Source organism: Zea mays, unplaced genomic scaffold, assembly GCF_902167145.1.
Source record: "Zea mays cultivar B73 unplaced genomic scaffold, Zm-B73-REFERENCE-NAM-5.0 scaffold_54, whole genome shotgun sequence".
NCBI lineage: Eukaryota > Viridiplantae > Streptophyta > Magnoliopsida > Poales > Poaceae > Zea > Zea mays.
This window is the reverse complement of record NW_023367190.1, coordinates 107,940-135,930: the sequence shown is the minus strand read 5'-3', so window position 1 is coordinate 135,930 and position 27,991 is coordinate 107,940. Positions and strand designations below refer to the sequence as shown.

Below are 27,991 nucleotides of genomic sequence, written 5' to 3'. Positions count from 1 at the left end.
TGAGCACCTTTCTTTCCATTTTTCTAAGAAAGGGTGGACATCTTCAAGGCGATTCCCGTGGGGCCTGGTCGCACAAAGGATGGTAATTGCACAATGGCCCAAGTCTACCCAATTAAGAAAGGGAGCCAGGAATTGTGGATAAAAAATAAGAAAAGAGAAGTGTTTAGCCGTACCAAGCAGGCACTTCTGCCGCCGACTCCCGCCAGGTTGGTTGGCTACCTGTCCATTCGGGGGTGGGTATATAGGGTGCCCAAGGACTACCCGGTCTAAGGGCGGCCTTCTTCGTTTCCCGAGTCAAAGACTGGAATTCCTGGATGGAGAATCTGCCTCAAACAACGTGAGCTACTATGCCCAATGGGACTTCCCCTGCTCTATCAAAGAGGTTTTCACTAGCACACGACCAACTATCTTTTCAGACTGTATCGCCGTTTATCTTCCTCCGGCCACGAAAGGGATTTTTGCTTTTGGTGAAAAGAGTATTCCTTGGAAGCAGTATCGTAACTGCTCTATTGCGACGACAGAGAAGAGAGGTATTTGGTGTCCCCACGATTATAACGTACGAATTAAGTAGTTGCATCGAAACTCCTTTTCCTTCTCCTTCAAAAGAAATGCATCCTTAAGCTCTTCAACGTTAGAACTATAAGATAAGGCTTGACTATTTGAATTCGACATCAGTAAGTTGGACCAACCTTGAGGAAAGAGAGTAGCTTAAAGGAAAGGATGGAAATATTAACGTATCAATGGATGGAAAACAGATACAACCTTCAAGCCAAGCAAAGAAAAACAAGCAGTTAGCCGTATCTGGAATGGTGTTCCACTTACAAAGAAAGAGATCTAGATCTGGAAATATTCTCATCTCACACTCCTTAAAGGATACCCCCGACCCTGATATGGAGATAGTAGTAGCACACACAGTCGAGTTCTCTTTTCCTTTCGAGTAAGCAGCACCGAGCCATACCTAAGCTAAGATATGAGAGGCTAGATGACCTTGGTTCTTACCTCAACTGGGAGAATATGATATCTTCTGATTCTGGCATCCGAGTAGAGTAGTAAAGTCCTATACCGCAAGACCTGGGCAGCATATAACCATAGCTTTCCAATCCTGCTTCCTAGCTTGAGGAGAGGATGTTTTCTACGATATATTTCTTCCCTTGCCCCGTGCAGATATGGAAGCCAAAAATGGTATATCCTTGGCGGTTTATTTCTCACTTTGTAGTGGTAACGGGTTCATTCTTCGCGGAGATGAGCAGAAGAGATTCTCCGTTGAGACAAAGTTCTTTATTTCTGGCCCTCCGCTGGCGGTGAATCAAGGATCTATCCAGGATAGAGCTGCATTTTCTTCCAAAAACACAAGCGCAGCACTCTCCTAATCCTAATTTCTAACTAAAACTACTTCTTCCTTTCCTTCTTCAAAAGATAGGAGAAATGACAAGCTAAGAGAAGTATTGGTACAAGTATCGGTAATGCTAGCCTGTAGTGGGATTGCTTCCTTCGAATAAGAATAAGGGATGCGGTATCAACTCTAATGACTCCTATCTTTTGAAAACCAACTAACTCCCAAATTCCTGTTCCTCTTCATTCTCGTAAAAGAGAGGATGGATTGAGATAAAGTCTATCTCATATAGCTGTCAAAGTAGTACTTGCTATTTTAGCTTGGGAAAGTGGATTTCTTTTTGAAAAATGTTTGTGCTGGAAAATGACTCAAGCCTATTTTCCACAGGGAGAAGAGAAGAAAAAGTCTATCTCCCCTAGTGGGAAAACCACGGAACCCTATTTTCGCTTGGGCGGCAGGCTCGATTGACAAAAAAGTGTATCTCACCTAGTGGCAAAAGTAGTACTTTTGACCTATCAACTCAGCAACTTCCCTGACTTGACTGGAATTTACGTAGATGAGCGATGCGTTTTAGTAAGATCTTCTGAGATGAGAATCGACTGCTTTCCTGATGAAGTGAGGGTATAGGGAAGTATATGCACAGCACACATACAGAGATCCCTGAAACCAAGTAGATGACAACAAAAAGAAGTCCCTGAAAGCAAGGAAGACTTAACCTACATGGCCAACAACACTTCCTCCTGAATAAATGTCAGCTCTAACTTCTTCTGAGGGGAGCAAGTGAAAAAGCGCAAGTACAGATTCGTAGGTTCAGCTTTAAGCAAAGTGCTCTCATTTATGTGTTTTGCATTGTGAAATGAGTCCTACTTCCCGTTCCTAATTCCTCTTTTAGAAGAGATGTAGCTTGCCTTTAGTGGCTGGTTCCATCATTTTGGGGCAGCATAAGATTTTAAAGATGGACTCCCTTTTTTTCTCGAAGGTTGATTCCTTGCGGAGAACGATAATAGCCTGCCTCACTCAGAAATGGATGGCATACATATAAAGGTGAAGCTTCCTCCGAAAAGAGTTCTTATCGTGGGTGCGGGTCTGTGTTCCCATGGTTGCTTGGTTGAAATAGTCTCTTTGCTTTTCAGCCGGTTCTCATCTAGCCAGTTCGTTATTCATTTCTATATGATCAATGGAGAAGGTCGGTATCCTTCTTCCTAGCTTGATTGGTCGCCCTGATTTGATTTCGGTAAGGGAGGCAAGGGAAAGGTTTCTTCCGGGCGGCTTACCACTTGATTGATCCATATGTTCCAGGAACTTCGGCTTGGCCGGAGGATCAGATTTCTTTTGAAAAAACTGAGTCTCAATGGGAAAATCGTCCATTATCGCTTTTTCCCTCGTACGAGTCAATTTCAAATGAAAAACTTGATGCTCACTATACGGCAAATGTTCATTCTCGCTTTTTCCCTCTAGAGAGTCGATTGACAATTCAAATTCTTTATCTCGCTATACGGCGAAAGTCCATTTTTTTGGCATGAAATCATCCCATTTCGCTAATAAAAAAGGCTTGAGGACGAAAATCCCGGGATTCCATACTTGATTCTTTTCTTCAGACTCTCGTACGAGGGAAAATCTGGTTGATAGCGAAAATCACGGGAAAACGGACTAGGCGGAGGTGGGAACTCTACTTTACTTTAATGGGAACTCATTATAGGAAGGATTGGTAGGAAGCAAGTCCATATTGGTACCAGTCTTGTTGCGATGAATGGGATCAGGATCAGTCAAGAGAGAGTTCTCTTCTAGCGAGTGCCGGTAGTGAGAAGCCAGCTCTATCTCAGAAGTGAGCTCCGTAGACACCCGGGGAATTCTATTTTTGTTGTGATAGTGGGAATAGGCCCTGATCAAATAAATACATATATAGGGGCAGGCCCGAGTCGATCAATGAGGATCAGTAGCGTGTCCATAATCCAAGAATTTTTCTGTGCCAGCTTAGCTTAGAACCCGCATAAAGATGAGCCTTAACAGTGTGCTTGCTATTGAATATGGAAATGAAATGAACAGTCTCGAGTGTGGGTCGTGAACGAACCCTGTAACGTATCCAATCCAATGACAAAAAAAGAATAAATGGGTCTGTGACTACTTGACTTTGTTTCACTTCCAGTTTTGAATGGAATCGATGCCATCCTGTCCTTTCAATGCTATGAGGCTGATGGTGGGACGAGCACTAGCAAATGGAGATTTCTCGGGCCAATCCAAGAACTGCTTGCTGACTTTGAGTTTCCGATGAGCAACTCACTCCTATAAAGAGTTCCCAATTTCCATACTTAACTTAACTTAACTTAACTTATATAGGCGATAGCGCACCGAGCGCGGATCTATCTTAGGTAGAGGAATATGAAAGTCCGGAATATGAATCATGCCACTGTCTGTCTACGTCTACTAGACCCGCACCTACTATTCTTGAGTCAAGAGAAACCTTAGAACGGCACTCCAGAAAGAGAGATACTAATAGTAAATATCCAGATCCAGATCTACTTCCGAGCGAGCAAATAGTCACCATAAGGTTCCAATAGAAGAGATGGCTGATTTCTTGCATACCATAGTAGATAGCCCGGCACCCCAAAAGAAGGACAGTGGGATTTGGTAAGAACCATTAGATGGCAGTAGGAGTCTTCCACAATCTTCAAGATCAGCTAGGCGGCAAGCAAGGAAACTCTATTCGAAATTAGATACCCCGCCTTTCAAGCAAGAAGACTAACCCCTCAACCTATGCAGAGGAAACTGTCTTGAAAGCAGACTGGCCACCCGAAGTAAGAAACCCCTTGTTTTTGGATGATAGGAGATTTTCCGTTGATAGCCAGGGAGAAGAGAAGATCCATTTCCATATGTCATTGCGAGTCCACTATGAGAACTAAGATCGGGAACTACCACTCAAGGTGAGCCCTTAGAAAGCCAGATTTGTGGAGAACGCGAACATGCGCGGGAGACTGAACACACCGTTTATCTCTCTGGCACACCTTTCAATGAATTCCGTGCTACCTTACCGTCTCTAGTACGAGATTCTGGAGCACATCATTCTTTCATGCTAGCCCAGCGGCTATGCTCAACTTGATATCATTTGATACCGTCACTCCTACTTGCTGGAAATACTTGTTCTTGAGTTGGGTCGACACCTATCTTTCTTTTTTCATGAAATAGCTCAGTCCATGGAAGTGAGTTCTGGCATGATTGCTAGCACGAATGCTTTAGGGATAAAAGCGCTCTAAGCTCTACTTGATAGTCTGGGGTAAAGGCATAGAGATCACTAGAAGTAAGTTCCGGGCCAACCCTAAATAGTTCTTCTATCTGCTTCGAGAAGAGGAGATGCTTTCATAATCAGAATTAGTAAGGGAAAATCTGGTATTCATCCATGTACGAGATGAAGGAACGCAGCACACTTCCTTCTAGGTCGCGGGCCATAGGCCTTAAGAGAACTAAACTAGTCGAAATCATGAATAGCACAGGCACCCAGATATTTTTGGATTCCTCACAGTGACTCTTTTCTTTCTGGAATCATTAAATAGCTCTGGCAACCCGGGAAGGCCATCCCAACAAGTGGGAAAACGAACCTTGTAGGTGGGGTTTCATGGAAACAAAAGGATTCTAATCCGTTATGGAATATGCATCCTGTCCCGTATTGGAAGTAGAATGAAGTGAGTGGAAGGGTATCATTTCTGTTGGAACAGTATCTAATCCAATGAGGAACTACGCCATGTGACGAATAAAATAACTTTGGAGCTGAGCAAAGCTAAGGATGAATGCAATGCAATCCTGAATCCAATGAGGAACTACGCCATGTGACGAATAAAATAACTTTGGAGTGGAGCTATTGATTATTGAGGGGAGGTGAATTCCTTCTACCTATCTGAGGATTCGGCATAGACTTTTGATTGGACTGTACGAAGATCTGTCTTGTTTCGCGATGCGAGGAAGAAAGCTGCTCCGCTCTGAGAGGTAGAAGAATAATCCGTTCTCGAGTCAGGGAAGCACGGCATGGACAAGGAAGTCAAATCCCACGAACTTGGCACTGTATCTCTACCTATGTAGATTTATTTGGAATAGTTCGATAACCAAGGAGCACATACCCTTGTGGGTGAGATTGGAACTCATATCCTACCACCTCTCTACTCGTATTATTGGATTGGCCTGGGCCTAGAGCTGTAGAATCAGTAGTAGCCCGTGGGGAATCAGCGGTAAGCAGAACTTGATTTGAACGGGGCCCACTAGACTTACTTCTCTATTTCATGATTTCATGTTATAGCGCGGGCTTCCATCCCTTTTGGAAGAACCAACTGGGGACGGAACGTAAAGGCTCACTCATCTAGATCCGGCACATCACAATCCATGGCTAGGGCTAGATGATCACCGGCATCATCAACAATAACAGCATGACCCGGCTGGCATAGGGTTCGGCTTATCTGTCTTCTATCGCTCTACGAGAAGGCTCTATCGCTTCATCCTTTTCAGGATCTACCAATGGCAGTATTCGGTGATCTGGCCTGTCCTTTGAGAACAGTGACTGGAAGGATGTCCTACCGCTTAGGAGTCAAGTATCGGATATCTACTTGGATGAAATCCGGTCGGGTAGAAGCATTTCTTGTGATATCGGGAGAAGAGATGGGCTCATGCTTTACACTACTTCCCGAGGTCCACTAGAAAGGATCTTCTTACTAGAAAGGATCTTTACGACTGTTCCCATCAACACTTAGAAGAAAACGGAGAACTTTTTTGATCTCCAAGAACCGGCCCAGTAGCCCCCGAACTAAGGATCCATCCAATACTGCTTACTTCATATCTCCTAACCCAAATGGATTTTCGACTTCTGCATTTCAATGGGAATTTGGGCATCAACCGGATTTTACTTAAGAGATCGGGACAAAGAGTTCGAAAAATCGGAGTTTTAAGGATAGAAATCAGAAGTAAAAAGTTTTCCATGGCCCGGCTGAAAAGCGCTTTAGCACCCTTGACTCCGTGGAGATGCAACCTTTTTTCAAAACAATTGACCCTCCCAAGGTAGTTGGCTAGTCCTCCAGGCGCCAATAAAAGAAAAAACAGACCTACCAAGATCTGGAACTGCATATTCATAAAAAGCGTATCCCTGAAAAGAACATATATATCCGCGGGCACTCTACTTAGTTAGCTGAAAAGCGAATATGGGATTTTGCACCATAAGCAGATGCTGGTTTTTCAGATTGGAAATCTACTCTCCCAAGCTCCACTCGATCTTTTGCAACTCTTGGTCCCCTTAAAAGTTCTCGGGGGCGCTTAGGCCAGTCATAAAAAGAGTAAATAAATAAATATGTCCTGAAAAATGCCTTGAAAACTCTTCTCTCCTATCCAATGAGCTCTAAAAGGACAAGCCTTTTTCTATAGACGAATCGGGCCTAGAACTCACTTTTTATATCCTACGCTACATTCATTATCCCAAGAGGGGCTGGAATGGAACGACGGATAAAGCTTCTAAAAGCGGGCTTCTAGAGCATGTTCCATTATCCAGGTAAGAAAGAAAGACTGTTGCACTCGCTCTTTGAGCTGCCTGCGATCGACGAGGTTGATCGGGTGAAAATGAACCTCAACCTATAAAAGTGCCGGGACATTTCTCCAAATAGATATAAAATAAAATAATCTTTTAGTCCCTCAAAGTCAGAGGCCAGTCCCAAAACATTTCTTGCAGGACCACCTTTCTCCAGGTCTCTTTTTTATTGACTTTGGCACCCACACGTATAATGTGAGGAGAGGAATCCAAATTCGATGCATAGCTGTCCCTCTCTTCCCCGAATTCCTCTGGCAGGATCCCTTACTGGAAGGGGGGTAAAGTATCTACGCTCTAGTCGTATGTATCCTGAGAAGGGAGTGACCTAAAACGGAGGAATGCTTGTTCGTCTCATTCGGATATGTATGGCCGGGGTCTGGTAGCTCCCTATGACTATTCCTATTGGGATGGCAATCTCATCTCGAATCACATATCGTGTGTTCGATGTTCCTTTCGTTCGCATATCTTTGAATCGAATCAGCTTCTGCGGGCGGGGGATAACCGAAATAGAAGTGCTGCCGGGGTGATTGACCATTAGGATCCAGTCCTGTTCCTTAGTTTGGTTTTTCCTACCAAGGATCCAATCCAGCTATGCTATAAAGTTATGTTAGTGGCAGATATGGATAGAGTATGGATAGAGAAAGTAGCAGCTCGCTTTCTTTCGAAGACGGGGTTGAGAAGAAGGTAAGGCAGCTTCTTCGATCCAAATCTTATGAACAGATTCATTCATTTCAAATTAAGAATCATACGCAACCTCAAAGAAAGATAGCCCTCCTCTTTACGAGCTTAGTAACGGTAAGTCCGTTCCGTTAATGGATGGGCACGAGCGAGGGGCGGTGATTGGAATAGTGACTCATTGGCTATCAGATAAGTGAAGCCACCCAAAGCTATTCTATTATCATAAATAGAGGTAAGAGCTCCTCAGTTTCGTATATAGCCCCCTCCGATCCATGGTGGATTGTCTTGCTTTTCATCAAATAAGACCTAGCAGCTTACTTAAAGAAATGAAATTCTCGCTGGGCAAAGCTTTTTCTATTTATATAGGCAGCTCCATTCCTTGAAAGCCAGTCAATACTAGAGTAGAGCTCAGAAATCCTTCCTGGGCAGCCTGGTTCCAGCTCCCTTCATTCCTCTGTGAGAATAGTTCACGTATAATACTTTAGAGCGAGTAACTAGTCTTTCTATTCGCCTTTCTATTCTAGTAATTCTACGTTCCTCATTCTATATACGATACGTTCCTCATTCTAAAGCTAAAGTAGTGACTCTAACTAGAATATAAAGACTTCACCTTCAACCCAAGCCAAGCTATGAAATAGGGATCATGGAAATCGGGCACACCCGAGTAAATCTAGACTAGATGATCTTGCGAGGCGATGCCAGACCCAGAGTATAATGTCTCCGGGACTAGACTGGCTAGAAGGCAGTGCTTATTAATATCGGAGCTGAAGTGCGGATCAGTCGTGAGAAAATAAAATCCTTTGAATGGATCAGTGAGTGTAGGAAAGCCGGTTCCGCAGGATCACTTATGTTATGTGATTTCGTGGGAGATGCTTCTGAATCAAAAGATGCTGTAAAAGCTCAGAAACGAGGCTTCTCAAATTCTTTTTGGCATGCCCCCTCTACTTCTACCTGTACCGATTCATGGAGTTGACACTAATCCATTCTTTCTATATTTCTTTCATTCTCTTTGATTGGTCAACAAAGAACTTTGACTCGGGCTCTTCCCCTCCCTCTTGGAGGAATATAGCCATCCATCAAGCCTACCCCAACATAAACAGGAATCACCTGATAAGCTGAGTGATAAAGCTATCAATCTATCCTTTGACTGGCACTTTAGCAGAAAATCATGAAATAAACCTGGGCCCACTAAAAGTCCTTATTTAGGGAATCTTACTTACTTAAGAAAATAATCAACTGCCACCACCACATCATTAAGGCCTGCGCCTTCAAGCCCAGTGGAATTCTCGTTCGGATGCTATTCTCGCTCAAAGATCTCAAAATGTCGTATCGAATCGAAAGGAGAGCGTCAATTCTCTTATTTCAGCATCAATCTGAAAGAGTCTTAGTCCCATAAGGCCGAAACTTGGAATTGACTTGATAGATCTTCTGCTTGTCTCTCGAGAAACTTTGTATTGGTCTCCACCTCAGCCCAGTCTAACTCTGCTGATAGACTGTGTTTATATTCTTCTACGAGTAGCCTGCCCAGCAATGGAAACGTATGAGCGTTAGTTGGCAATGGAAATGGGTGCAATAAATCAGGTATCTAATCTGGCTAGAGAAAGGCTAACTTCAAAACTCAGGGCTTCTCATTGATAGCCATAGTAAGAGGTTTGTCCTGTTGGTGGTTGATTCAAAACTACTTCCTCTTGCACAACTATAATGGGAACTACTATAATGGAATGGGAGAGGAGAAAATACTCGAGGAGAGGAATATCAACTACGTAAGAAGCTTCCTCAATAAGAGTGGCTGTGCCAAGAGACCCTTGTTGGAATTGATCTACTGCCAAAGTGGAGTGGGAATATATAAGAAAGTCGAATGGATCTGTGGAACTCCCCCGAATAAAGGAATCAAAGAGTGACTCGCCAGACTGGCGATCAAAACAGAAATTATCCTCCGGTCATCCACTTTCCATCGAGGGAGAGTCGACTAGCTTAAAGAAAGGTGCCGGAAGAAAGAAAAAGATCCTAGTCTCCATTTCAGAGAGTATAAGCACAGGAAGAAGGTATCAGGAATGCTGGTTCGGCGGAATAGGGTGATTGGTAAGGCTTCATCCCTAAAGTTATTCAACACGTGGCTACTAAGATAATTGGATTCCTTTTTCTAAAGTTATGCTCGTAAAGCTGCAAAACTAGTAAACTTATCGACCTGTCATCCGTTCTTACCCGAGCTGAGTCTTGACTTCACTATCTGTGACTTAGCCCCACATTCTTGTGCCAAAGAAAGACAGAAGGAAAGAAACCTAGACTTGGAATCCCGGCGCCTTGACTTTATATGACAATTCTAGATGAACTGGGCTAGCTAACCAGACAAGAAGGAGGTCCCGGGCCTGGACCGGCACGATTCTAGTAATTATACGTTCCTCATTGGATCTCGTGGAGTGTACTCTTCCCTTTGTTTAAGAAGAAGTTGGTTTAAAGAGTAAGAAACACTTATAGACCATAAATACTCTTTCTCACATAAAGATCCAACTTTTCGGAGCGTAGCTTAAGGCCACACCTGTAGAGCCATGGCCCTCAATAATTCTATACGCAAACTTATCCTTGCGGAATGAGCCATTCTGGGCATCAACGAAAGAATCCATAATCATTGACGAAGAAGACAGCTGTTCAAGCAGTAACTGAGGTGTTGCATTGAAATAAAGTAGCATTGCGAGATACGAAGAAAGAAGCCGGAAGTCTATATGGAATACGCTCTTTAAGGTCGATTAAGGCTTGTGTGAATGTTGAACATCTGCTACCAATCAATCCCATTCCCATTCCCATTCGTATATGGTATATGACGCCTTCTTAATTGAAAGCATCTCCCGTCGAAACCGCTGAAGAATAGATAAGATAGGCCCGCTAGATTGGCACCCCCGTGGAGTAGGCTAGAGGCTCATCCGCGAACGTGGAATCAAGAGGGTTTTTTATGGATGTGACAAATATATCTCAAGCTGAGGCCGCTAAGGAAGTGCCAGCACAATCATGAACTGCGCCCGTCAGAGCTTCTTCTAGCAACCCAAGAACTCCGGCACGTCTGAGAACCCGTGTATTCCGCCGTGTATTCCGTGTTTTCTTCCTGCTTTCTGCTTTCTTGAGGAGAAAAGGGGCTCGTAGAATTAGATTCAAATAGAATATGAGTGAATATCTTTCGCTGCGCACCAGTTTACGAGCAAGCATCCTTCGTGGATCGGGAAAGGGAATTCGAAGAAATCGTATCTTTCATAAGTCCGATCTGCTCAAAAATAGAAATGAAATGGTGAACTTGCCTTAGAGAAAGAGGAATTCTTACTTCCAATCGGAATCGTTTTTAGGCAATACAGGGAACCGTCCCAAAGGGGCTAAAGTATGTGTGGGTCTCTCTCGTCGAGTAGACCTTTTCTCGCTCTCTTTTTCTTGCAAGAGTTGTACCAGCTTTGAGTGAGGGGTTGGATCAAATCAAGAAGCTCAGCATTGAGGGATCAAGTCTTGCTTGAATCGATTTTCTTTGACTGCCTGAGTGCATATCCTCACTCTGTCTCCAGCTTTTCCGAAGGATTGCTTATCCCATGCTTTGAGCGCTAGTTTGGTCTAAAACAGTTTCTTCTTTTTTCAGAAACATTGGATTTCCTGTGACCGGGAGCTTTCTTCACTACGGGGTGGGTTTCCACATGCTCAATTCATGGCTTTGGTCCAGAGCTGGCAGCCGGAATAAGACGAGGATTGGGGCATGATCACTGCAGCCCCGCGTAAGATATTCAGCACAGGAAAGGAAGCTTCATGCTTTTGGATCCACTCAGGATTCACTAAGGCTCGCTCTAGTCTGCCGACGATGCGTCTGGCCCCACCGGATGGATTGCTCCAATAGAGTAAGTGCCCCGAGGAACGAGATCGGTCAGGTTCGCATTCTGCAGACAGTCAAGAAATCCATGTTTCTGGCACCTTCTACCGGAGAAATAAGAGATTCTTGAATCGAAATCAATGAATCGGATTTTACCTTTGGGATGGGAAGTAGATTGCTGGAGCAAAAACTTCTAGAGTGAAATGAACAACTAACACCTAGGTTCTTTTACCTTACCTCCTAGGCTGCGCTGCGAAAAGCTTAGAGAATCAAGAATCATCCTCTGAGACTAGTTCTGTACACGCGCTAAAGTGGCGCTTGCTTCAAACTGGGTTGCCAGAGCTGGCACTTATCGATATAGAAACAAGAGCAGGGCTTGATATGATACAAACACAATCAACTTCCGCATTCGAGGGCAGAGGTATCGGCACTTGTGGAGTAAACCTGACTCCGTTCGTGTTAGGACATCCATCCTTCCACTCACAGCTATCAATCCGGTATTGGAAGCTAAAATCCTCTTCTCTTCCACTCCACATGTCGAGATTGCATTGCAGTAATAAGTTTGTCTATGAAGAGCTAATCTAATTGTATTAGTTTCTATAATGGATTTCTTATGTGGAATACTAATGGATAGGGCCTCGTTGCTAAGTGCTACAAGATCTAGTGCACTGGAACTCGTGGTTATGGACCCGAATCCTTTAGTATGGAACATTGTCTTTTCCAAGTAAAAACCCCTAGTATATGAAAGAATGAAAAGGTGCTTTCGTTCTTGTGGAATAAGAAGCCCTCGTACCTTAATGAAAGGAAAATAGGAATTTTTCGTTAGGTATTTGACCAAATAGGATTGTCCAGTTCCTATAGAACCTATCACTAAAATACCCGATAGGGCTAAGCGGAACGAAAAGGGTTTTCCATGAGATGGTAAATGAAAACGATTAGCCCCACACGAGGTTTGGGAATAAGTGATTGTCTGATAATGAGCAAGGAATATACGTCTTTCTGCTAAAGAGAATCTATTAAACTCATAATTCATTAGATCCTTGTTAGCAATGTCAACTAGGTATCATAAGTAAATGGATCTCGGTTGTTCAATCCTTTGATAACCAAGGTCATTCTTTGCTAAAGAGAAATGATCACTATGGGTCAGACTCAATAGAATTGGATCCATTCCAAATAGCGAGAATTAGGATTCTTGATCCCTCTCAATCTCTCTTTCAATTCGAGGATCCGGAGAGGTGTTTTCATAGTCATCTCCGAATATTTTCGATTTCATTTTTCTATGATATGTCTTTCTATATGAAAATTGGTTATTTACGATGTACGATGATCCCTGTTAAGCATCCATGGCTGAATGGTGAAAGCGCCCAACTCATAATTGGTAAATTTGCGGGTTCAATTCCTGCTGGATGCACGCGAACGGGAACCTTTGTCGTACCCCGATTTGTTGGGGTTGGCACGTACCGACCGACGGGGCCACAGAAGATGAAGGAGAGTGCCGAGAAGATTCAACTTATTCTAGATTAAAAGCTGCTCAGGACCAGGTACGCCGACCACGATATTTGGAGTTTGCAGTAGGTGATCATGCTTGACTTCGGCTTGAACCTACAAAGGGTGTGATGCGTTTTTAAGTGAAGGATTAGGTATAGCTGACCGATACATCGGACCTTTCTTGGCCCATATACCCCTAGCCCTTACTCCCTTGTTTCGGTGGTTGGTCTCTACCTTTTTCTGTCTCTTGGCTAGTTTGTCTTCCTCTTCTTTATATTCGAATAAGTGGGCCAATCTGGCTTTGAACCGGATTGCTAGCCTAAAGCTAACAAAGAATTCCCGCCCCCTTGTAAATCCAATCCCGGAACTACAGCTGAAAAGGATCGTGCAGTGGATGTGTCGGGTTCGAAACTTGCTCCCCCACGTCCTGAGGACAGAAATTATCGCTTAGCGCCCTGGGGAAGACTTCTAGACTGCTGTGGGAGCTCGAAGGAAGCAGAAGCAAAACCTGCTTTCTTTCCAACCTCCATGGGTTCCTCCCTGTATGACATAGTCCATTGGATTGGGGCAATGGTACGCACCTATGTTTGGTGTCCCCTCTCTCACTTCCTCGTCAGATCCTGGTCCCAAAGGGCAATACATTGAGTCGGAAAGACGGGCTTTCGTAAATTCCATTCTGTAGCCGAACTAGCCCCTGGATCAGCTCTCATAGTGGGGGAATCAGAGTCAAGTTAGGCGCAAAAGAGGGGGTTGACATCATTCGTCGTGATTGGATCAATCAGACTCCCCCGCAGGAAATGCCAAGGGGCGCCCTTTCTCATTATCATCTACCGCCCATTTCTTCATCATCTGCTGCTGCCTTAAGTGCGTAAAGTAGGCTCAGCTTCTTTGGTTTCTAAATATCTTGTGGTAGCCGAAGGGTCCGCTTGTTAGATTGAATTGAATCTTATATAACCTACGTAGCTAAAGAGAAAATAATAATAGTCTAAGTGGACCTCTCAAAGGTATAAATAAGTAGACATTAGTCTTACAGGTTCGGTCTTTTTCTTTTTTTGTTATGATGCCCACATTTCATACTTCTCAATTCTTATTTATTCAAGGGTTCGTATGTACTGAGTGACTCTAGGTCTATTCAGATGCAGCTTCAAGAGAGCTTTATTCGGCCTTTGTATGACCGTCTTCCCTTCCTGTCTATCTCCCTTCGGTCAGGTAGTTCTGCTTCCGATGCCGGAGGAGCAGGGTGGGATAGAAGGGTAGTTTCTGAGTTCGAGATGTCTGAGCTTGGAGGTTCCGCTTCTCTAATGTGATAATAAAGCAACAAAGCGCTCATCCCTTGCTTGTTGACCCGAGGGATCCCTTCGTGACGGCCTCTAGATTGAACTAGGGCTTTGCTTCGCTCGCCTACAGATGATAGTCTTCACAGCCGACAAGCCCATTCCCATTCATTCCTTCACAGCTGAGTTTGTCTTGTGCAGGAGATGGAATGTTCACAAAGCACGTGCATCCGAAGACTCTGAGGTTTGATTTGAATAGTAGAAGCTTGTTTCATAGGATAGGATTCTATTCTATTTGCTTGCCGGGAAAGGTTTGGGTTGGGAAGCTTAGCAGAGGGAGAGGTATCATACATAGAAGTCTTGAAGAGCATGGGGCCCCCAAGGTGAATGTGAATGGTGACGGGGTGACGGGCAAGCCTGCCGCTGGTTAAGAAGTGGGAAACTATCCGGAAAGTAGGTATGCACTCACACAGAAAGAAAGAGTGCCGTAGGAAATTGGAGCGGGGATTCTCTAGTATCAACTAGACCTTTTTCCGTAGTGCCGTTGGCCAGTGTACCATTGACCACGGGCGAAGCGCCAGGTTATGGGGAAGTCAGAGTCGAAAAAGCATAGGCATTTCCCATTTCCATAAGGTCAGATCTCTATCCAGTGCCTGCCGTGCCGGGATTGTCTAGAAAGGATTAGTAGTGATTTGACAGTTATACGAGCATGAAAACTAAAAGTATGACTCAATGATATATATGTGAGGTTTTCTTTAATAGAATGTAAGGCAGCAGAGTCGACGGTGTCACATTCTATATCTGTATTGATCGTCCGATCGCAGCAGACGAAGCATCAGTGCTGGTCACAAAGAAGTCAGCTCTGTTGAAAGCATAAGCGCCCAAGGAATAGGTTGGGTTGTTTTCAAGTTGCCAGAGATAGATTTCTTAAATCAGTTCAAGTGGCTAAGAGGAAGCTCTTTTATGAATTGGGACATCGGCAGGTATATAATACGTGTGGGAAGTCCAGTCCTGGCACTTACACTTAAATAGGAGCTTGAAAAGAGATCTATTCTATCTGAGAGTTGAGGCTTATTCTTAAGTAAGTAGTATCCTCTTAGAACAGGCGGGTCTTTAGTCGCGAAGAGGTCAGGTCGAACAGTGGAAAGTATTGGATTTCCATATCAATAATATCTCCCAAAAGAAGGAAGTTGTTCGCCAGAGGAATCAGAGTCTGCGGGGGTTCTTCATCAGGAGGAAAGTAGAAAGTCGTCTGGCATATGACTGTTACGAACTAAAAAGTAGAGATGAGTCACCGACTCGTGGGACGATGAACCAAGTCGCCAATTGGCGATCTGTTTTCTAGAGAGTATTCTGTCCTGTGTTGGCTATCTTCTGGCACTGTCTTTGGTCAGGGATTTGCCAGGCCGGAAAAAGAAGAAGGCGTTGTTCCGTACATTCTCTTTATTCGTTGTCCATGCTGCGTTCTATTATTTAATACTCAAGTCTGCCTCCAGATCCAAGGGAAGAAAGAAGTAATGGCTCTCTAAACTCTGTTTATAGATTTATGGATCGGTCAGCATAGCTTTTGGCCTAGAATTTCAGAGATGCGAGTGCTTTAGCGCTAGTTCAATGAGTTTAAAGTTACGAACAAAGAAAGAAGACATATTGCCAACTAAGATGAGTTTATTTTTTGCTATTTTAGCTAAGCTAGCGTCATATTACTGAATTCATAAGGTAGGTTGTCCTGCTTATTCTTGCATATCCCTACCTAGGCAAGGGAAGGAAGAGTGGGTTAGCGGGCTTTCTTCACATGTTTATTTTTTTTCCTAAAAGGAAGAGTGGGAATGCGGGCTGTTTCGAAAGAAACTATGAAAAAATAAGATTTATCGTCCAATCGGACAGGGCTCGCGAACCTAGTCTAGTATAGTGGGATGAACTCCGCGCCTGCCTGAAAGCATGAGTGCCGAGCCTGCCGGGGCATTATCCATTTTAAGTTTCCCATCCTGTTGGCTGCCTTCTTCTTAGCCAACTGAAGAATCGGTTGAAGTCCATTGATTGTGCAAAACGAAACACACTTTCTTCTTTTCCTCGTACCGTCCATAGAGGGCAAGAGTGATGCCTAAAATCACGGGGAAATGCAGTTTTCGAAATCCATATTGTGGTTTCCAGAGGTCAAATCTGCTTACGTGATTCATGTGAGAACCAAGGCCAGCTCAACCAAAGCGTGCCATAGACTTCAGTGCTTCTTCAGTGCTTTAAGAGAATCAAAAGTACGATTGTATTTGTGGTCATTGGACGGAATAGGCCCGTCACCTTTCGAATCGAACACAGGAATCATCTGAAACAGGCTCATGAACCCTTGTTTTGGAAGCGGAATCTATCATTCCTACTCTTTTTCTGGTCTCGGGCCATACCATAAATCGTTAGAAAAGACGATTTCGATTAGTGAATGGGCGCGCTCCTGCTGATCCTGCACTTGATTGACCTTGCTTCTGGACTTGATGGAAGGAGAGAAGTCAACCTTTCCTGTACCCACGGATGATATCCTGAATGCAAATCTATGGATGTATGAAACCACGAGAGGGAACTGTCTACTAGACCCGCACCAAAACAGAGCTAGCCTTGGGAATGGATGAGATGAGTTCTAGTCCGTATTTTAGGAAGGCCAGTGCTTGAAATGATGTTTTCTAGCTGGAAAGCAGTTGCGCTAACGCTTTCCTCTTACTCACTATCGCGAGTCTAGCACATCCTAAGTTTTCTTGCTTGGTTCAGCATCCAATTAGGGAAGAACCCCGCCCCGAAATGAGTTTGTTTCTATGGCAGAAATGAGCTTAGCTTCCTTTCTGGAGTGAAGTGGAAGCATGAGTGCTTACACGAACGGAGGAAAGCGAATTACTTACTTGCTTGGGGCTCGGTGGAAAGCTATTCCACTGGCCGGATAAATAGTGGCTATCCCGGCACCTTGACTTGAATTGAGTTGACTGCTTCTTAGCATTGACCTCTTAGCCGAGTTCTGTCACAATCGCCGGCTAGGCTGCTTACTCGAAAGGGACTGACAACTCTTTGAGGCCGGTGTGAATCTACCCATTTCTTATCCATTGGCCAGGTCCCTGTTCTGTCTTTCGTATTCTACTCGCATTGAGTGAACTGACACATTGATTGGTATTGGTACCAGATGTGAATGAATGAGATCATTTCTGTTTGTCGGGATGGGATGGGAGCTGATATCGGTCCTTTGGACCTTGATAGGTGGAAGGGGAGTTCATGAAGTCGGAAGTTTGATACAGCCTAAGATTGGATCTCTTGATATCTGACCTTGTTTCCAATTCGGCTGCCAGCAGATCAGAAAAAGTGTGTCCAGCATTCAAGTAGGCAACCCTATTATTCCAAGCGTGGGCCGGGGCAATCATTCCTTGCTGCTAGAGACTAGAGAACAGACAAGAGATTTGAACCGAGGCTGCAATCAATCAACGGCTTTCCTCCCTTCTTCGTGTAGTGTAGATTGGCAGTACGGGAGACTGTTCTTCTTTTGTTATTGGAGTCGAGGTACCCACCACCGGGAAAAGGAAATCGGCCTTCATTCGTTTTTCTTCGTCGTAGTCGTTTTCGTCCTCGGCTAAGGTATCATCAGATATAGAAGAAGCAGAGAGTGGGGTAATAGCAAAAAAGGAATATAACTCGTCCGAGGAAGTGGGCTGTGGCAAGGTCTCTTTCGTAGAGAGGGTAAGTTCTTGCACCAGCATAAGCTTTTCTTGCACCTTCTTTAGCATAGGGTTGGGTTGGAGGTGAAGTTATGGCTCAGCTTTCTTGATCTGCTTTCTTGAGTGACAGTAGTTGTTTCTTTTCGAATAGGAAGTCACTCGGATTCGGATAAAGGAGAAGGACCACGATCAGAAAGAAAAGGGGAATGCCGAACTGGATACTCTGCTTAAAGGAATAAGCCTCCCTTGGATAGATCGAAGAAAGAAGCACTGTGCGTTACCAGGTGTAGTGGAGAAAGCAAGGGCAAAGGTTTCATCAGAAAGAGATGCTCGAGCGATACCAGGATCACGATACGATTAATCTGATGGCGCAGCACGAACAGGAAATAGATAACCGCAAGGAAAGGGAACAGTTTAGTCCCTCCGATCCGTCAATCAACGATAGGGTTACCCAGAATTCTAATTAATAGGAAGGTTGGACTACCTCGAATGGCAACATGCTCGCTGATTCCTACCACTCCTATCTACATAACTGCTCCAGAGAAGGGAAGGCAGATGTCGAACCAGCGATTGAGTGTACTAGTTCATTTAATGATTGCAAAGCGGAGGCTAAGGACATAACGAACAGTGCGCAAAGAAGAAAGCATGGGCATGGATACGAGACCAGAAGGAAAGAACGATCACCGTAATGCGATTAACCAGAGTAGCCGCCAGGGTGCAGTGCACCCTACGCTTTGAATTCTTCTTGGCAGCTCAAGACCTTTCTTGTTCGTTCCTTGCTCCCAGCAAAAGAAGCAGCTTCTTAAGTGGATTTATCCGGGACTGATACTCTTTTCCGAACTAATAACCAATGATTTCCATTTTGACCAATGGATACAGCTCATGGTAAGACAACATATGGCTTCTTCCTTGAGGGAATGTTCTAGCCGCCTCCTTCCGCCGTGCTTCCTCCGATCAAACAGCTACCTAGGCTTCCTCGCATACTCGGCTTTATCTAGTTTAGGATTGACTATTCTCTGGTGGATTATCTGGTGTCATAGTAGGAATCACCCCTTTCTTCTCAGATGGTCCAGTATATTGGTCAAGGCAGCTTGCTCCAATCATGCTTTGTTTATTGAATGAAGAGTTCACTCGTAGAAATGTCCGTTCTTTCCTTTGAGCATATCCGTTTGATTGCTCGTAGCGCTAACTAGCATAGCATCCGTTTTCTTGCTTGGTTTCTTTAGTATCACAAGCCACGGATTGAGCAACTAGCGCGGTCGGGTAGCTGCTTTCCTCTTTTCCAACCTCTTACCAACTCGGGATGGCCTCCTCTCGGTCAAGGATCCGACCTTCCCCTCGCTCCGGGGTTCTATACTTTCGATGCTTCTCTCGATAGCTATCCCCTGTTTAGTTTCTCGGCTTCCTATCTCTTAGGAAAGACTAGCTGGATCAGGTTAAGGGAAGGAAGTACGGGTCAAGTAAAGAAATACAACTGTTATCCACGAACAACCTTTTCTCATATGAATACCGTGCGCCAGTAAGTAGTCCATCAAAGCTAACCCGGGTTAACTACTCTCTAGGAAGCTTCCCCGTCCTAATCTAAGGAATGAATGAGGGAAAGTCTTGTCTCTTCTTTTCCGACACCCACTTCTGGATTGCCAATTCTCAGATTTCTCGGTTCCTTCTTTGGCTCGCCTTGACGGATTACTTCGATTACTACCGGACTTCCAGATTAGCTGCTTTTTACGCTTCACGCCTTTCCCTGCTGGGGTGGTGTCTTTCGTAGTCAGAAGCCTTGTTTGGCCATCAGGCATTATGTAGTTGGCACGGGATGCGTACTCCTCTCCTCCTAAGAAGCAAGGCAAGGGATTTTTCGCAAACTAGCGCGTTGTCGACGATGAAAAGAATGCGAACCGAAGACCCCTTCCTCTCGAAGTGCGGTGCGTGCCATCGTAAGTGTGACCCTCCATCTCATATTTATTCATTCAGCAGAAACATAAATCTACTCGAGGAATCACTCCTTTCTTCTTCATTATATATAATCTAAGGTGATAAAGAGTAGGATTTGGAAATTCCTGATCCCGCCAAAGCAAAGTCCGTCCCTCCTTCCTGACGAATGCTTATTTGCCATCTAATTTCCCAGAAGAGCAGAAGTATATCTGGGGATCGTCCACATTGAGGACTTGCCATTTGCATCTTTCATCTCAATGAAATAGTATTTTATCACGTTGAGGATTTCCCCGGTAGTTGTTTTGGTCTAATCTTGATTACTAATCATCTGGCTTAGCTCGACCTACCAATTTAACTTATCCTAGGGACTCGTTCGTTCACCGTGGACTATACTCTACTAAACTCAGAGTCGAGGTCTCTTCTTCTGGAATTGATCCTTTTCTGAGTTCGCTTATCAACTTATCTTTCCTATCGTCGTACTGGTTAAGGGTAGAAATCCAAGGATAAAGGAGAGGAAAAAGCGTTCATTCTGCCCAATGCCTTGAACCCGTTCGGTCTCCCTTAATTGTGATTGAAATGACGATGGCAACAGGTTTCGCTTCTGCAGCGGGCATATTATAAGCATCAGCCATAAAATCTAGAGATCGCAATGCGTTACCCACTTTTGGATCCGTAAAACGGAGAACATCAGTCCATAGAGGGACTTTCCTGAATTAGTGATACGAAAAAGTAAACGAATAAATGTGGGAAAAGTTGGGGACAGAAAAAGTTCCGTAATCGTCCTATTTTTTCGTCCTTGTGGAAGCGAGAAATGCGTAACGACTTGATTTTTAGATAGAGGATATTGGAAAGAAGTGCGTAGGTAGGCCTCAACGTGTTCATTGAGTAGCTTGAGGAAGTTTGCCATTGTGAGACGGTTAAGGCCACCCCTAAACTCCTGGACCAGTCTACCAGTGCTAATACTTTTCCCCCACATCTTTAAAGGAATCCTAACTTTGATGCCCCCACTATCTGTAAAAGAGACAAGCAACCCTGTCCCACCAAGAAAAATGAGAAGTTTCTCAGAGGTAATCTCCTCCCAGCAGGTCTAACTTATCGCAATAATTTTTGAGTCGCATTAAAGAAATTTGGAATTCGTGGAATGCCTAACAAGATGGTGATCCACAGTAAGAAGATAGTATGTAACTAGAGGGCGAGAGTTGTAAGCCAATAGGGGGAAGTAGAATGCTCAGGTGGGAGGAATCCAAGCCTAAGCACCGGATAACTCGTACAGAAGGATAGAGGAAGAGAACCGGGTGGCTTGACACCTGGTGATGTTAGAAAGAAGACAAGTGCTTATGCTTATAAGGAACCCCAAGGTTAGCTTATAGCTCTTGAGTCTTATCTTATCCCTCCTTCATCCCTATTGCTTCATGCTATGCTTGTACGACTTCTTACTGATTCCTATCTTCTCGGCGTTGGCTTGTACTTCTGCTTATAGGGTACCTGCGTTCTTCATCAATACTGAAAGCGGATGGACTGTTGGCCAAGCTAAGGCAAAGCCGAATCTCAACTAAATCTGACTTATTTTCACAGAGGAAGAAGCTTCTTTTTAGCCTAGTGCTTAGAACGAAAGCCATTGCAAAGAAGCGAAGGGCGCTAAGCGGGGATGGTCAAAAAGTAGAAACTTATACTTTCTGGTAAACAACTGGTTAGAAAACCGTATCCCTGCCCCATTAAGCGTGCTTGGGAAAGACTCCAGCTTTATGAAAGAGGTAGGCCCCCGTAACCAATTTGAAAGGGACACTGGCCTACTAGGAATTTGCAAATAGAAAGCCAGGACATGAAAGTAAGACAGATAGGAAAGGGGATACCTAACCCCCCACCCAGGAAAAAAACTATGTGTGGTCATACTCTCTGCCACAACTTTACTTTACTTTTGCCCCTTTCCGCCCTATGGTTCTTGCTATTTGTGGGTCCTTTCCAAAGGGTTTCAAGTGAGATAACTAGTAGTGTAGTGCAAATAGTGGGCTCGTAGCAGGCTGTCTTAGGGAGTTTGACAAGATCCCAAGTTTGATTCTTTTCAAGTGCTCTTAGCTCCTCCAACATGGCCTCTTGCGGCTCCTACGAGCTTAGCTTACTATCAAACAAACTTATATCCTGCTTTTCATCTGTAGGTTTTCCCCCATTCATAGGTCATCTACTTCGGCTTTTCCTTCTTCATCTTGTTGTTGAAGAATATCGTCTCCATCCATTTAGGGAATTCATACATCTGGACTCGTTGCCCATTCATTTCACTTCTGCTCGCAGCACTTCCGTACGGGCCAGCAGTGCCTAAGTCAAAGCCTTTGATTCTTCTCCCTTAGTGAAAGTGGGGCAAGATTAGACCTATGATGAGACTACCTATTAGTGTGTTGCTTTGGTGCAAGAGGTGATCCTATTTTATCATTCGTTGAGGAGAAGAAAACTGCGAAGGAAGTGATAGATCATGGCACCGGGGATGATGCGATTCAAATATTAGGGAGGCCACATCCAGTACCACACATTTTCTTCCGTGGATAAGAAAGCCTATTATATTATATTAAGTAAGGGCCTATGGCTTGGGCTACTGTGACATCTGTTTAGTCATAACTGCTTTTATAATTAATAAAGGCACTGCGGCATCTGTAATGGACTACCTTCCGCTACTGTTTAGTCTGTTCTCTTTAACTGTCCCTTTATTGTTTATAGGACTCGTATTGAAGTCTTGGAGTTTTATTTTACTTGATCTTTCTCACCCACTAGACTCTTTCAATATCATATAGAAAGGATGAATTAAATATCATTAATCAAGGCGCGTAGCGATTAAGGTGAATCAAATCCTCACTCTGTCCTTGTGTTCATGATAGCCCTAGGCAGCATAGTTGGTGTCCTGTAGGAATGGTTGTAGAAGGTAGGCAGTCCCAATCCTAGCCCATTGCTTTTACTTAGTCCATACACTCCATGGCTTACATGACATATCGGACATACTACAGCATGAGGCATACTGGACAGACTGCATAGGCTTAAGTAGTAGACTCATGGCTTACATACTGGACAGACTGACTCCTGTAATGCTTATTGCCAATCTAGCTAATGGGCTGACTTCATTGGCTTGCTCTCCTCACCTATGGATTCGTATTGAAGTCTTGGATGATGTAGTTTATCAATCTTAGAGCATGGTTCGTACCATACCTGTAGTGCCGTTCCTTGTGGTTCTTCTCCTGTGGTTGCTTTAACGAGCTGGAAGCGCCCTTCGACCGGCCCAGCGTTGCCGAAGAGGATTCGAAGACAAATGGCAATGAAAGGTTGTGGGAAGAGCTTATTTGAATGAAAAGAGCAGAAAGAAGCAAGTCGGGGTGAAGAAGACGTACGGTGAGACAAATACTGACTTGTAATCGCTGAGTCTACTGACTTGTATTCGCGGAGTCTATAGTATGCTCTTTTCTCTCTTTCTTGCAACTTCGTTCTTTTCTTTTTTGCATCCTTTTCTCAATGTCTTATTTGATCTCTTCCACCTTGCCTATGCCTATCGGGTATCCTGCCCCGGTGTATGTACCATAATGGATTTTAGCATAAGAACAGTGCTCTTCCTCGTTGGCTCGGTCCCCCCTCTCTCGTTGTCAGTTTGTCCACTAATTCTTCTTACCAAGGCACAAATCTGCTGCATCTATTTCAAGAGTTGCACCTCACTCGTCACCACGCCATATTGGCTTTTCTCTTTCCACTGCCTCAGCCACCACTCCTTAGCTGCATAATCCTTGACGAGATCGTAATGTTTAATTAGTTCCAGCCACGCTGTGTCAGATTTCATTCCTGATGCATTTTTCTTTTATTGTCTGGTGATTTTGAAAAGTCGGCACCCACAGATCTTCAGTGCGAATATTAGAGCAGACAACTCAAAATCGTGCGTAGGATAGTTATGCTAGTGGGCAACTGGCCTTTCCCATAGGCTATGACACAGCATAAGAAGAAAGCTTCGCTCAGCCTAAGTCAATAGGGTATGATCCGTCTCTGGCACGGGCATGGCTAGAATGGGCACGAACTGGTCATTGTCATAGGGATGCTAGCCATGGTGTAGTAGCATGATTATAATAGGGTTGAGGTCAAACTTTCTATTTGAATAGGGACCAGTTAATATATACATTTTGAAACTAGAAGGTGTTTCCTTAGCTTCAAAGTCTGGGTCGAATAAAGAGAAACTCCACTGGTAATGTGAAAAGAGCCCTACCCGCCTTCATAGAAGATAAGACGGAACAAACTTCTTCTTTGAAACTAGGCTAAGGCTTGTATTCTTTAAAGTATTTGTTTTCATTCTTTACCTTTCTTGCAGCTTTGGAAAGAGTTATCCAGCAAAATGAGATTCAAGTCCCTTGCCCTGGTACTTTCCTTATGATAGATGGTAGTTCGGTCGTTTATTCGCCCTCTCCCTAGTTTCAGTGAAGAATTGCTTGCTCTACCTACTACAAGAAGAACCTATCGTAGCATACTATGGAAAATTGAAGGGTGTGCGGACTTAATGACAAAGATTAAGGCCAGTACCTGTGTGTACTTGTGGTGTGGTATAGTAAGTGGTAAAAGGCAGGCTACTAAAGCGTCCGATGTGTGCACCTTTTTCACTGCTTCTACTAAGCCTTTTTGCATGGATTACGAACAAGACCCTCCTTCATCCCTATTGCTTCATGCTATGCTCTAAAAAAGCATTACCATTCATCCTCTCATTTTCCATAAGAGCAAAAGCAAGCTCAAAATCCAGAAACTGCGTTCGCAGCGGAACGGAAAGAAGACCCTTCCATTTTACTTTGAGGTGAAATGCAGAGAGTACACCAATTAATGTCTGCGAGTTAGGCACCAAGAGCAATAAGAAAGCGTTGGAAATGTTGGCTAATGGATGCAAATCTCATCCTTTGTCTTTGAGTTTATCTCTACCGCTGACGTCCACAACACTGCCTGGATTGAGACTCATTATCTCCTCCTGCCCCTACTTCTATGAGAGAATCATCCCACTTTAAGCCATATATCCCCCACATTGCTAATTAGTTTCCTTGCCAAAGTTTTTATTTCGGTATGTTATTTGAATACCGAACTTCTGTTCAAGCTATTTTTTAATAACCTTCACTGCAACAGGATAGATCCCTTTCACTTGAGATTCTTATTAATTATAGAGCTATCCAACCTTTTCTTCCTTCTTTCCACATCAAATCCACAGCACGCATGCTCAGGTTGAAAAGTCTTAAGTTAGACCATCTTCGCCAACTTATGCATGGATCCAAAAACGATATTCCTGCTTGACACACTTTGCCTTTACCCAGGATCACTCTTCTTCGGAAAAGCATACTCCATCTACTTTTTAATAGCTCCACTAAATGCTATTGCGTGAGGGTACTGTGCACCTACTTACATCTTAGCCTTGTACTGCGCCGGGTGCTTTGCTCACTATGAAAGCTGGTAATAAGATTCGATATAAGGAATGACTCAGCTACGCTTCCTTCTTCCGCACCAGTAGCTTCTAAGTCCAAATAAGGTTATTTCCTGGTCAATCGATCACATGATGACTTCTTCAATAACTCTTTGACCCTAACTATGTATGCATCTGCTTTGCCAATAATGAGATTTCCAAGCATTCCAGGCTTTGACACCACCTTTTTCTAGGCCATGTCAGAGCTAAAAAGAAGTTGTTAATTGATAAATAAAAGCAAAGAGATTTGAGCCATATGCATAAAGCTTAAACTTACTTATTGGCATACGAGCAGAAGCACAGGAAATGATGAGAGGCGCGCAGCGATTGATTACTAGCATATTCAATTAGACAGGTTTCTTTTCAATCAACACAAGCAGCAGGCGTAGCTTTTCATTCACTCGCTCTAAGCACGGGAATAGAATAAAGGTATGGGTCCCCCACCTTACCATCCGTTCTGTCAGACCAATTGCTAAAGAGTTTTATTCGATTTGAGACAATCAGGAGATGGGCCTTTCTCAAATTGAACAGCCGGCCGCTACTAAGCTATACTATATATAGGCTCTAAAGGTCTTACTTTAAGAGTACTCCTATTATGTATGGGTGGATCCGCTCTACGTAATGAAGCCAGCCTAATTGGATAGCAGCAGGACTTGCGAAGTACCCAGGCAGGATAGTAAGCTACTCATAAGGTTTTAGGGAATGGCGTTTGGACTCCAAGTCTATGCCTCCAACCATGTTACAAGTGCCCAAGTCTAAGTTCTTCCAAGAGTTCAGACAGGGGATAGGGTATTTACCGGTAAGCTCTTTCTCAATGCATATTTTAAAATCGATGGGGGTGGGTCGGATTTGAAAAGAAAGGACCCCTATTACGGAAGTAGCTCAGTCAGTCAGCTATCTTGAACGTTCTTTGCAAGCACTATTGAGCACTAAGCAACTCTTGCTGTCCCTAAAGGGCCCTTCTACCTTTTCAGAGATAGCTGGTACATGACATCCATTATATGCTATTTTGGAAGTGAGAGAATGCACAACATACTGACAGATAGGCCAAAGGCTCCCTTGGCTCCAAAAAGGAAGGACGGTGCCCTCTTTCTCGCTACATCGGTTTTCGTTTGGTTTATGCTTGCTTTCGTACTGTGTGTGATCTTTCCGACCTCTTCTCTTCCTTTCTTTTTGGCGAAGCGAAGAGAAAAAACGGGACCATGAGCACAGGAGCCGCAGGCGAGGGTACATGGACCGCATACAGGGTAGTTCCCCGCACTTGAAGCATAGCCCACGAGCACGGCGATAAGTTCGTTTGGTAAACAAACGGCTCTGCCCTAGCTTCTACTTCCTAGTTTAGTTGATATCTAGGTTCCAGTGTAGTAAGTCTTCCAAATGTATAAACACTTTTCTGGTGTGGTTGAACCTATGATTATGATCGGTTGGGCGATCCGCCTATAGCCAGCCTTGGTCCAGGGCGAGCATTCACAAAGGTTTTTCTTCTAAAGGAAAGAGGGCTAAGAAGTTCCAGGTGAGCGATCTACTCATCTTCCTGCTAAAGGCAATCTCTATTACCGGAACGTTTTTTCTTATTCTTTACCCAGGCAGGCCTATCTCAGTTCCGTTAGTAGTTAAAGAATATAAGGTACCATGATGTATTATTAGTTGGAACCAAGCATTATAGAAAGTACTAGTTATTACAAGCCTAGGTAGAGTGCTTTTATCCAGCCAGGTGAAGCTCCACTCAACAGCTTCCATCCGCTGGGCTCTTCTTTACAGTACAGGCCATCAACAAGTAGAGGAAGGTCGATTGGATCATGTCCGAATCCCATTGCAGAAGAGTGAAAAGCAGATTTATGTATACATACCATATGACTGAACAACTCTTTTGACTGCAGACCCGTAGGAGGAAGGTGGAGTTAGTTAGATGAATTGCACCCGACATGGCTCGATGCGTCGCAGCACGCCATCCGTGGAAGAACACACATGAATAGAATAGGCCTCCATACTTGCCCAGCCCACAGCAAGCATCAGTGGTGGTCACAAAACCTGCACATTGTAATTCGATCATAATGTGAGTGCTTCCCCAGAGGCAGAAGCTGAGTCTACAAAAAGGTGGGAGCATAAAATGTAGGTGAGTCAATTGCGTGTGGCCTTCAAGTATTTCGTATTGTAACAATATTCAATCGGCATCCAAACAAAGGTGCATGTACGGTTCCTAAGGGATACAATTTTGTCCTAATCAACCAAACAAGCAACGGATTGAGCAACTAGCGCTAGGCGCATCCGTTTTCTTGCTTCATCGAGAAAGATTAAATAAGTTGATAGCGCGATCTCGTACTAACACATACTCTCTAAATATTGAAGAACTTGCATGCGGCCACAACCGCGGTATGAGTTCTGATCTCAGACTTTGTTTGGGGGCTGCTTGCCCCTTCGCGTCGACAAGGAAACTGTGGACGACAATGGGTTTAGAATTAGAATAGAACGAGGACCCTATCGAACAAATAGAGGAAAGGGCAGAAAGGGGCAAAAGTAAAGTCTAAGCGACATATGGCACGAAAAGGAAATCCAATTTCGGTAAGACTTGATCTGAATCGTAGTTCAGATCCAAGTCGGTTCAGTGAGGGCGACCGCGAAAGTCACCGAATGGGTTCGGTCCGTCTTTTCCTGATCTTTGTTTGTCCCCCCAAAGGCGTGAGAGGACGTTGCAGATGTCCGGGACGGACACGACTTCTTCTAACGCTAGAAGACCACAGGAAGAAACC

At 44.1% G+C, this 27,991-nt stretch overlaps 1 protein-coding gene across 1 annotated transcript in view; it reads left to right on the top strand.

The window, feature by feature from the left end:
* Nucleotides 1-897: 897 nt before the first annotated feature.
* LOC118475659 (DNA polymerase-like) overlaps nucleotides 898-27,991 on the top strand; it is a 53,267-nt gene continuing 26,173 nt past the window's right edge. The window contains exon 1 of the mRNA XM_035963911.1: nucleotides 898-27,991. This exon is cut by the window's right edge and continues 26,173 nt beyond it. The gene's annotated coding sequence lies outside the window, so the exon portion shown is untranslated.